The following is a 9,198-nucleotide window of genomic DNA, read 5'->3' on the forward strand; positions in this document are numbered from 1 at the left end:
CGAACGGGGCATAGCCCAATGATGGCTACAATGCTGTCCGCTTATTCTGGGAGGGCGTACAGGGATATCCTCCCAGAATCGCCCTTCCTGCCGGTTATGGTAAAGGGCCAATGACAGTAGCCCTTTACCACGTGATCGCTCCATCAAATGACTGAGTGATCACTTCTCAACAAACAGGTGCACCAACATAGTCCCAACCTGGCCCACCAACATCTATATCCTCCCCCTCACCAACCTCTATATCCCACCCCTCACCAACCTCTATATCCCCCCCCTCACCAACCTCTATATCCCCCCCCTCACCAACCCTCTATATCCCCCCCCTCACCAACCTCTATATCCCACCCCTCACCAACATCTATATCCCACCCCTCACCCCCACCAACCTCTATACCACCTCACACCCCCACCAACCTCTATATCCCACCCCTCACCCCCACCAACCTCTATATCCCACCCCTCACCAACATCTATATCCCCCCCCTCACCCCCCACCAACCTCTATATCCCACCCCCACACCCCCACCAACCTCTATATCCCCCCTTCACCCCCCACCAACCTCTATATCCCACCCCTCTCCCCCACCAACCCACCTCTATATCCACCCCTCACCCCCCACCAACCTCTATATCCCACCCCTCACCCCCCACCAACCTCTATATCCCACCCCTCAACCCCACCAACCTCTATATCCCACCCCTCAACCCCACCAACCTCTATATCCCACCCCTCAACCCCAACCAACCTCTATATCCCACCCCTCAACCCCAACCAACCTCTATATCCCACCCCTCACCCCCCACCAACCTCTATATCCCACCCCTCACCCCCCACCAACCTCTATATCCCACCCCTCACCAACCTCTATATCCCACCCCTCACCCCCCACCAACCTCTATATCCCACCCCTCACCAACCTCTATATCCCACCCCTCACCCCCAACCAACCTCTATATCCCACCTCTATATCCCACCCCTCACCCACCTCTATATCCCACCAACCTCTATATCCCACCCCTCACCAACCTCTATATCCCACCCCTCACCCCCAACCAACCTCTATATCCCACCCCTCACCCACCTCTATATCCCACCAACATCTATATCCCACCCCTCACCCCCCACCAACCTCTATATCCCACCCCTCAACCCCCACCAACCTCTATATCCCACCCCTCACCGCCCACCAACCTCTATATCCCCACCCCTCACAACCTCTATATCCCACCCCTCACCCCCCACCAACCTCTATATCCCACCCCTCACCCCCAACCAACCTCTATATCCCACCCCTCACCCCCAACCAACCTCTATATCCCACCCCTCACCAACCTCTACATCCCACCCCTCACCCCCAACCAACCTCTATATCCCACCCCTCACCCACCTCTATTTCCCACCAACCTCTATATCCCACCCCTCACCCACCTCTATATCCCACCCCTCACCAACCTCTATATCCCACCCCTCACCCCCAACCAACCTCTATATCCCCCCCTCACCCACCTCTATATCCCACCCCTCACCCCCCACCCTCTATATCCCACCCCTCACCCCCAACCAACCTCTATATCCCACCCCTCACCACCTCTATATCCCCCCCCTCACCCACCTCTATATCCCACCCCTCACCAAGCTCTATATCCCCCCCTCACCCACCTCTATATCCCACCCCCTCACCCCCCACCAACCTCTATATCCCACCCCTCACCAACCTCTATATCCCACCCCTCACCCCCAACCAACCTCTATATCCCACCCCTCACCCACCTCTATATCCCACCCCTCAACCCCCACCAACCTCTATATCCCACCCCTCACCCCCACCAACCTCTATATCCCCCACCCCTCACCCCCCACCAACCCCTATATCCCCACCCCTCACCCACCTCTATATCCCACCCCTCACCCCCCACCAACCTCTATATCCCACCCCTCAACCCCCACCAACCTCTATATCCCACCCCTCACCCCCCACCAACCTCTATATCCCACCCCTCACCCCCCACCAACCTCTATATCCCACCCCTCACCAACCTCTATATCCCACCCCTCACCCCCCACCAACCTCTATATCCCACCCCTCACCAACCTCTATATCCCACCCCTCACCCCTCACCAACCTCTATATCCCACCCCTCACCAACCTCTATATCCCACCCCTCACCCCCCACCAACCTCTATATCCCACCCCTCACCCCCCACCAACCTCTATATCCCACCCCTCACCCCCCACCAACCTCTATATCCCATCTCTCACCCCCCACCAACCTCTATATCCCACCCCTCACCCCCACCAACCTCTATATCCCACCCCTCACCCCCCACCAACCTCTATATCCCACCCCTCACCCCCCACCAACCTCTATATCCCACCCCTCACCAACCTCTATATCCCACCCCTCACCCCCCACCAACCTCTATATCCCACCCCTCACCCCCACCAACCTCTATATCCCACCCCTCACCAACCTCTATATCCCACCCCTCACCCCCCCACCAACCTCTATATCCCACCCCTCACCCAACTCTATATCCCACCCCTCACCAACCTCTATATCCCCCCCCTCACCAACCTCTATATCCCCCCCCTCACCAACCTCTATATCCCCCCCCCTCACCGACCTCTATATCCCCCCCCTCACCAACCTCTATATCCCACCCCCCACCAACCTCTATATCCCACTCCTCACCCCCCCCACCAACCTCTATATCCCACCCCTCACCAACCTCTATATCCCACCCCCCACCCCCAACCAACCTCTATATCCCACTCCTCACCCCCCACCAACCTCTATATCCCACCCCTCACCCCCCACCAACCTCTATATCCCACCCCCCACCAACCTCTATATCCCACCCCTCACCCCCGCCAACCTCTACATCCCACCCCCCATCAATACTACAGGATGAGCATAAATAGCACCAGCCCCAGGGGGAAATAGCACTGTGACGTAAAGGATATACAGAGGAGCATGGGACTGAGCCAGAACCGACCCAGAGGCACATGGGACTGAGCCAGAACCAACCCAGGAGGAGCATGGGACTGAGCCAGAACCGACCCAGGAGGAGCATGGGACTGAGCCAGAACCGACCCAGGAGGAGCATGGGACTGAGCCAGAACCGACCCAGGAGGAGCATGGGACTGAGCCAGAACCGACCCAGGAGGAGCATGGGACTGAGCCAGAACCGACCCAGGAGGAGCATGGGACTGAGCCAGAACCGACCCAGGAGGAGCATGGGACTGAGCCAGAACCGACCCAGGAGGAGCATGGGACTGAGCCAGAACCGACCCAGGAGGAGCATGGGACTGAGCCAGAACCGACCCAGGAAGAGCATGGGACTGAGCCAGAACCGACCCAGGAAGAGCATGGGACTGAGCCAGAACCGACCCAGGAAGAGCATGGGACTGAGCCAGAACCGACCCAGGAGGAGCATGGGACTGAGCCAGAACCGACCCAGGAAGAGCATGGGACTGAGCCAGAACCGACCCAGGAAGAGCATGGGACTGAGCCAGAACCGACCCAGGAGGAGCATGGGACTGAGCCAGAACAGACCCAGGGACTGAGCCAGAAGAGCATGGGACTGAGCCAGAAGGAGCATGGGACTGAGCCAGAACCGACCCAGAGGAGCATGGGACTGAGTCAGAACCGACCCAGGAGGAGCATGGGACTGAGCCAGAACCGACCCAGGAGGAGCATGGGACTGAGCCAGAACCGACCCAGGAGGAGCATGGGACTGAGCCAGAACCGACCCAGGAGGAGCATGGGACTGAGCCAGAACCGACCCAGGAGGAGCATGGGACTGAGCCAGAACCGACCCAGGAGGAGCATGGGACTGAGCCAGAACCGACCCAGGAGGAGCATGGGACTGAGCCAGAACCGACCCAGGAGGAGCATGGGACTGAGCCAGAACCGACCCAGGAGGAGCATGGGACTGAGCCAGAACCGACCCAGGAGGAGCATGGGACTGAGCCAGAACCGCGTGGGACTGAGCCAGAAGAGCGTGGGACTGAGCCAGAAGAGCGTGGGACTGAGCCAGAAGAGCGTGGGACTGAGCCAGAAGAGCGTGGGACTGAGCCAGAACAGACCGGGACTGAGCCAGAACAGACCCAGGAGGAGCATGGGACTGAGCCAGAACAGACCCAGGAGGAGCATGGGACTGAGCCAGAACAGACCCAGGAGGAGCATGGGACTGAGCCAGAACAGACCCAGGAAGAGCATGGGACTGAGCCAGAACCGACCCAGGAGGAGCATGGGACTGAGCCAGAACAGACCCAGGGACTGAGCCAGAAGAGCATGGGACTGAGCCAGAAGGAGCATGGGACTGAGCCAGAAGGAGCATGGGACTGAGCCAGAAGGAGCATGGGACTGAGCCAGAAGGAGCATGGGACTGAGCCAGAACCGACCCAGGAGGAGCATGGGACTGAGCCAGAACCGACCCAGGAGGAGCATGGGACTGAGCCAGAACCGACCCAGGAGGAGCATGGGACTGAGCCAGAACCGACCCAGGAGGAGCATGGGACTGAGCCAGAACCGACCCAGGAGGAGCATGGGACTGAGCCAGAACCGACCCAGGAGGAGCATGGGACTGAGCCAGAACCGACCCAGGAGGAGCGTGGGACTGAGCCAGAAGAGCGTGGGACTGAGCCAGAAGAGCGTGGGACTGAGCCAGAAGAGCGTGGGACTGAGCCAGAAGAGCGTGGGACTGAGCCAGAAGAGCGTGGGACTGAGCCAGAAGAGCGTGGGACTGAGCCAGAAGAGCGTGGGACTGAGCCAGAAGAGCGTGGGACTGAGCCAGAACAGACCCAGGAGGAGCATGGGACTGAGCCAGAACAGACCCAGGAGGAGCATGGGACTGAGCCAGAACAGACCCAGGAGGAGCATGGGACTGAGCCAGAACAGACCCAGGAGGAGCATGGGACTGAGCCAGAACAGACCCAGGAGGAGCATGGGACTGAGCCAGAACAGACCCAGGAGGAGCATGGGACTGAGCCAGAACAGACCCAGGAGGAGCATGGGACTGAGCCAGAACAGACCCAGGAGGAGCATGGGACTGAGCCAGAACAGACCCAGGAGGAGCAGGGGACTGAGCCAGAACAGACCCAGGAGGAGCAGGGGACTGAGCCAGAACAGACCCAGGAGGAGCAGGGGACTGAGCCAGAACAGACCCAGGAGGAGCAGGGGACTGAGCCAGAACAGACCCAGGAGGAGCAGGGGACTGAGCCAGAACAGACCCAGGAGGAGCAGGGGACTGAGCCAGAACAGACCCAGGAGGAGCAGGGGACTGAGCCAGAACAGACCCAGGAGGAGCAGGGGACTGAGCCAGAACAGACCCAGGAGGAGCAGGGGACTGAGCCAGAACAGACCCAGGAGGAGCAGGGGACTGAGCCAGAACAGACCCAGGAGGAGCAGGGGACTGAGCCAGAACAGACCCAGGAGGAGCATGGGACTGAGCCAGAACAGACCCAGGAGGAGCATGGGACTGAGCCAGAACCGACCCAGGAGGAGCATGGGACTGAGCCAGAACTGACGCAGAGGAGGATAGAGAGGAGTGAGAGGAAGGGAGGTAGGAGAGGATTTCCCGATCTCTCAGCTGTCGTCTTCTTCCCTCCCTTCTTCTGACCACCATTCTTCCACACTTTCACCCATCCAGGGATCTCTTTGGAATCTTCCCGTTTCTGGCCGCCATCCTTCAATCTTCTCAGCTTCACTGCAGTTCTGCAAAAAGGACAAAGTTAGTTTTTCTGCCCAAAACCAGTTTGTGACCAATTTTAAACCCTTCAAATCCCCCCCCCCCCTTCAGCCAAATAGCCCCTTGCTCCAATCTGGTTATTGCTACACATTTACATGACACCGAAGCTCAACCCAATAACCCCCCTCCAAAAGAAGTCTTAATTCCAATCCTTCAATTGTTTCCTTCCCATACAGTCAGTCCACCAATCAACACCGATATAAATAAGAGGAAGTAAACAATACAAAAACAGGATGAATCAACACTGATATATATATATATTACACACAGACAGCCACAGAGAGAGAGACACACAGAGACACCCCCCAAGAGACATCCCCCCCCATACACAGCGAGGGACATCCCCCCCCCCCCATACACAGCGAGGGACATCTCCCCCCCCCCATACACAGCGAGGGACATCTCCCCCCCCCATACACAGCGAGGGACATCCCCCCCCATACACAGCGAGGGACATCCCCCCCCCCCCATACACAGCGAGGGACATCCCCCCCCCATACACAGCGAGGGACATCCCCCCCATACACAGCGAGGGACATCCCCCCCATACACAGCGAGGGACATCCCCCCCCCATACACAGCGAGGGACATCCCCCCCCCATACACAGCGAGGGACATCCCCCCCCCATACACAGCGAGGGACACCCCCCCATACACAGCGAGGGACACCCCCCCCATACACAGCGAGGGACACCCCCCCCCATACACAGCGAGGGACACCCCCCCCCCCATACACAGCGAGGGACATCCCCCCCATACACAGCGAGGGACATCCCCCCCATACACAGCGAGGGACATCCCCCCCCATACACAGCGAGGGACATCCCCCCCCCCATACACAGCGAGGGACATCCCCCCCCCATACACAGCGAGGGACATCCCCCCCATACACAGCGAGGGACATCCCCCCCCCATACACAGCGGGGGACACCCCCCCCCCCATACACAGCGAGGGACACCCCCCCCACACACAGCGAGGGACACCCCCCCCACACACAGCGAGGGACACCCCCCCACACACAGCGAGGGACACCCCCCCACACACAGCGAGGGACACCCCTCCCCATACACAGCGAGGGACACCCCTCCCCATACACAGCGAGGGACACCCCTCCCCATACACAGCGAGGGACACCCCTCCCCATACACAGCGAGGGACACCCCTCCCCATACAGACATCCCCCCCCCATATACAGCTACAGACATCCCCCCCATATACAGCTACAGACATCCCCCCCCCATATACAGCTACAGACATCCCCCCCCCCATATACAGCTACAGACATCTCCCCCCATATACAGGCATCTCCCCCCATATACAGGCATCTCTCCCCCATATACAGACATCTCCCCCCCCCATATACAGACATCTCCCCCCCCATATGCAGACATCTCCCCCCCCCCATATACAGACATCTCCCCCCCATATACAGACATCTCCCCCCCATATACAGACATCTCCCCCCATATACAGACATCTTCCCCCATATACAGACATCTCCCCCCATATACAGACATCTCCCCCCCATATACAGACATCTCCCCCCCATATACAGACATCTCCCCCCCCCCCATATACAGACATCTCCCCCCCATATACAGACATCTCCCCCCCATATACAGACATCTCCCCCCATATACAGACATCTTCCCCCATATACAGACATCTCCCCCCATATACAGACATCTCCCCCCCATATACAGACATCTCCCCCCCCATATACAGACATCTCCCCCCCATATACAGACATCTCCCCCCCATATACAGACATCTCCCCCCATATACAGACATCTCCCCCCATATACAGACATCTCCCCCCATATACAGACATCCTCCCCCCATATACAGACATCCTCCCCCCATATACAGACATCTCCCCCCATATACAGACATCTCCCCCCATATACAGACATCTCCCCCCATATACAGACATCTCCCCCCCATATACAGACATCTCCCCCCCATATACAGACATCTCCCCCCCATATACAGACATCTCCCCCCCATATACAGACATCTCCCCCCATATACAGACATCTCCCCCCCTATATACAGACATCTCCCCCCCTATATACAGACATCCCCCCCTCCTTGGCAGAGATGGCAGAGATTGCAGAAGAAGCAGAAAAAAACCCGGGAATAGACCTTCCCTGCAGAGCAGACACATGGGATGTGATGATTTCCGTCCACTTCCTGTACTTCTCTGTACCATGTGACCAAACAGTCACATGGTCTGTGACATCACCAGGGTCCTTCTACTGGGCAGGAACTAGCCGCTACCGTTTGTGAGCTGGCACGGCTGAAGTGCCTGTCTATGTAAGTGGAATACTTATATTTATCAATAAATAGCCCCTTAATCAACACAGAGAGCACTAGATCTCCTTTATTTGTTTTTCATCTACTTCATCACTGAAACTTGAGAGATTGGCTGGAGGTGAAGGCAGAGGTGATCACCAGGCGATTGTGGATACTGCTTTATGTGCCTGTCTTGACTCATTTGAGTCTCCATTTGAGGTGAGCTTCTAATCTCACTATCTGTCACTGGAGCACTGGGATTGAAGCATGCAGCACATTTTGCACAGATGAAGATTTGTTTATTCATGTATCACTGAGATTGCACTGTGTATTGGGACTTTTTGTCACATATATTATTTAAGTCACTGCATATTTACTGGGACATTTATTAAGTTTGTTTGATTCATATTGATTTATGACTATCACAATATTATTTGTCACATAAATTCAAGCAATATTGTTTATTTTTTTACTCACTTAGCGCAGCAATATTATTTTATTGATATACAGACATAATGCATGTCAATGGGATTGCGGATGTCAGTGGATGACCATCCGCTGACATCCGATTTGCATCCTTTCAGTTCTGTTCTGTTTTTTGGAACTGTACAGAACCCTATTTTTCTTCTGTTTAAAAAACAGAACGGATGCAAAATCGGATGTCAGCAGTGTCGTCCGCTGACATCCTCAATCCCCATACACATGCATTATGTCCATATATCATCCACAAACGGATGGGATGATATGCGGACAAACGGACCGGATGACACAAGTGTCATCTGTGTCCGTGCAAAAAAAAAAAAGAGTGCCGGAGTGGAGTAAAAAAACGGAGTGGCCGGGTGAAAGAGGCCTAACTCAAATCTCTTACCCTAACGAAAAAAATAAATAAATGTAGCACCCTCCTAGGTAGGTGCTAGTCAGAGAGTATAGTTTTCAGCTCTGTCTGCTTACCAGAGGAGCTGCAGGTAAATCTATATTGCTTTCTGCCTACCAGAGAGCAGGATGTGTTAGTGAGGTCTGCTCATTGTGCTCAGTATGCGATTCATTCTGTCTGAAGAGTGTTTCACGCTGGTCCAAAAGGGAGGCATGCTGGACAGTGGGAGGAAACCTGATGAATAGGTGCATAGGTTTTTGATACAGTCCTGGG

At 56.4% G+C, this 9,198-nt stretch overlaps 1 long non-coding RNA gene across 1 annotated transcript; it reads left to right on the plus strand.

Moving 5' to 3' along the window:
• Positions 1 to 9: 9 nt before the first annotated feature.
• LOC309564745 lies at positions 10 to 7,934 on the plus strand. The gene is made up of 3 exons (XR_014225764.1): positions 10 to 116; positions 5,512 to 5,737; positions 7,913 to 7,934. It is a non-coding gene; the product is annotated as an uncharacterized lncRNA (long non-coding RNA).
• Positions 7,935 to 9,198: the final 1,264 nt, after the last annotated feature.

This window comes from Pelophylax lessonae (genome assembly GCF_965119305.1).
Source record: "Pelophylax lessonae genome assembly, chromosome: 1".
Classification (NCBI taxonomy): domain Eukaryota; kingdom Metazoa; phylum Chordata; class Amphibia; order Anura; family Ranidae; genus Pelophylax; species Pelophylax lessonae.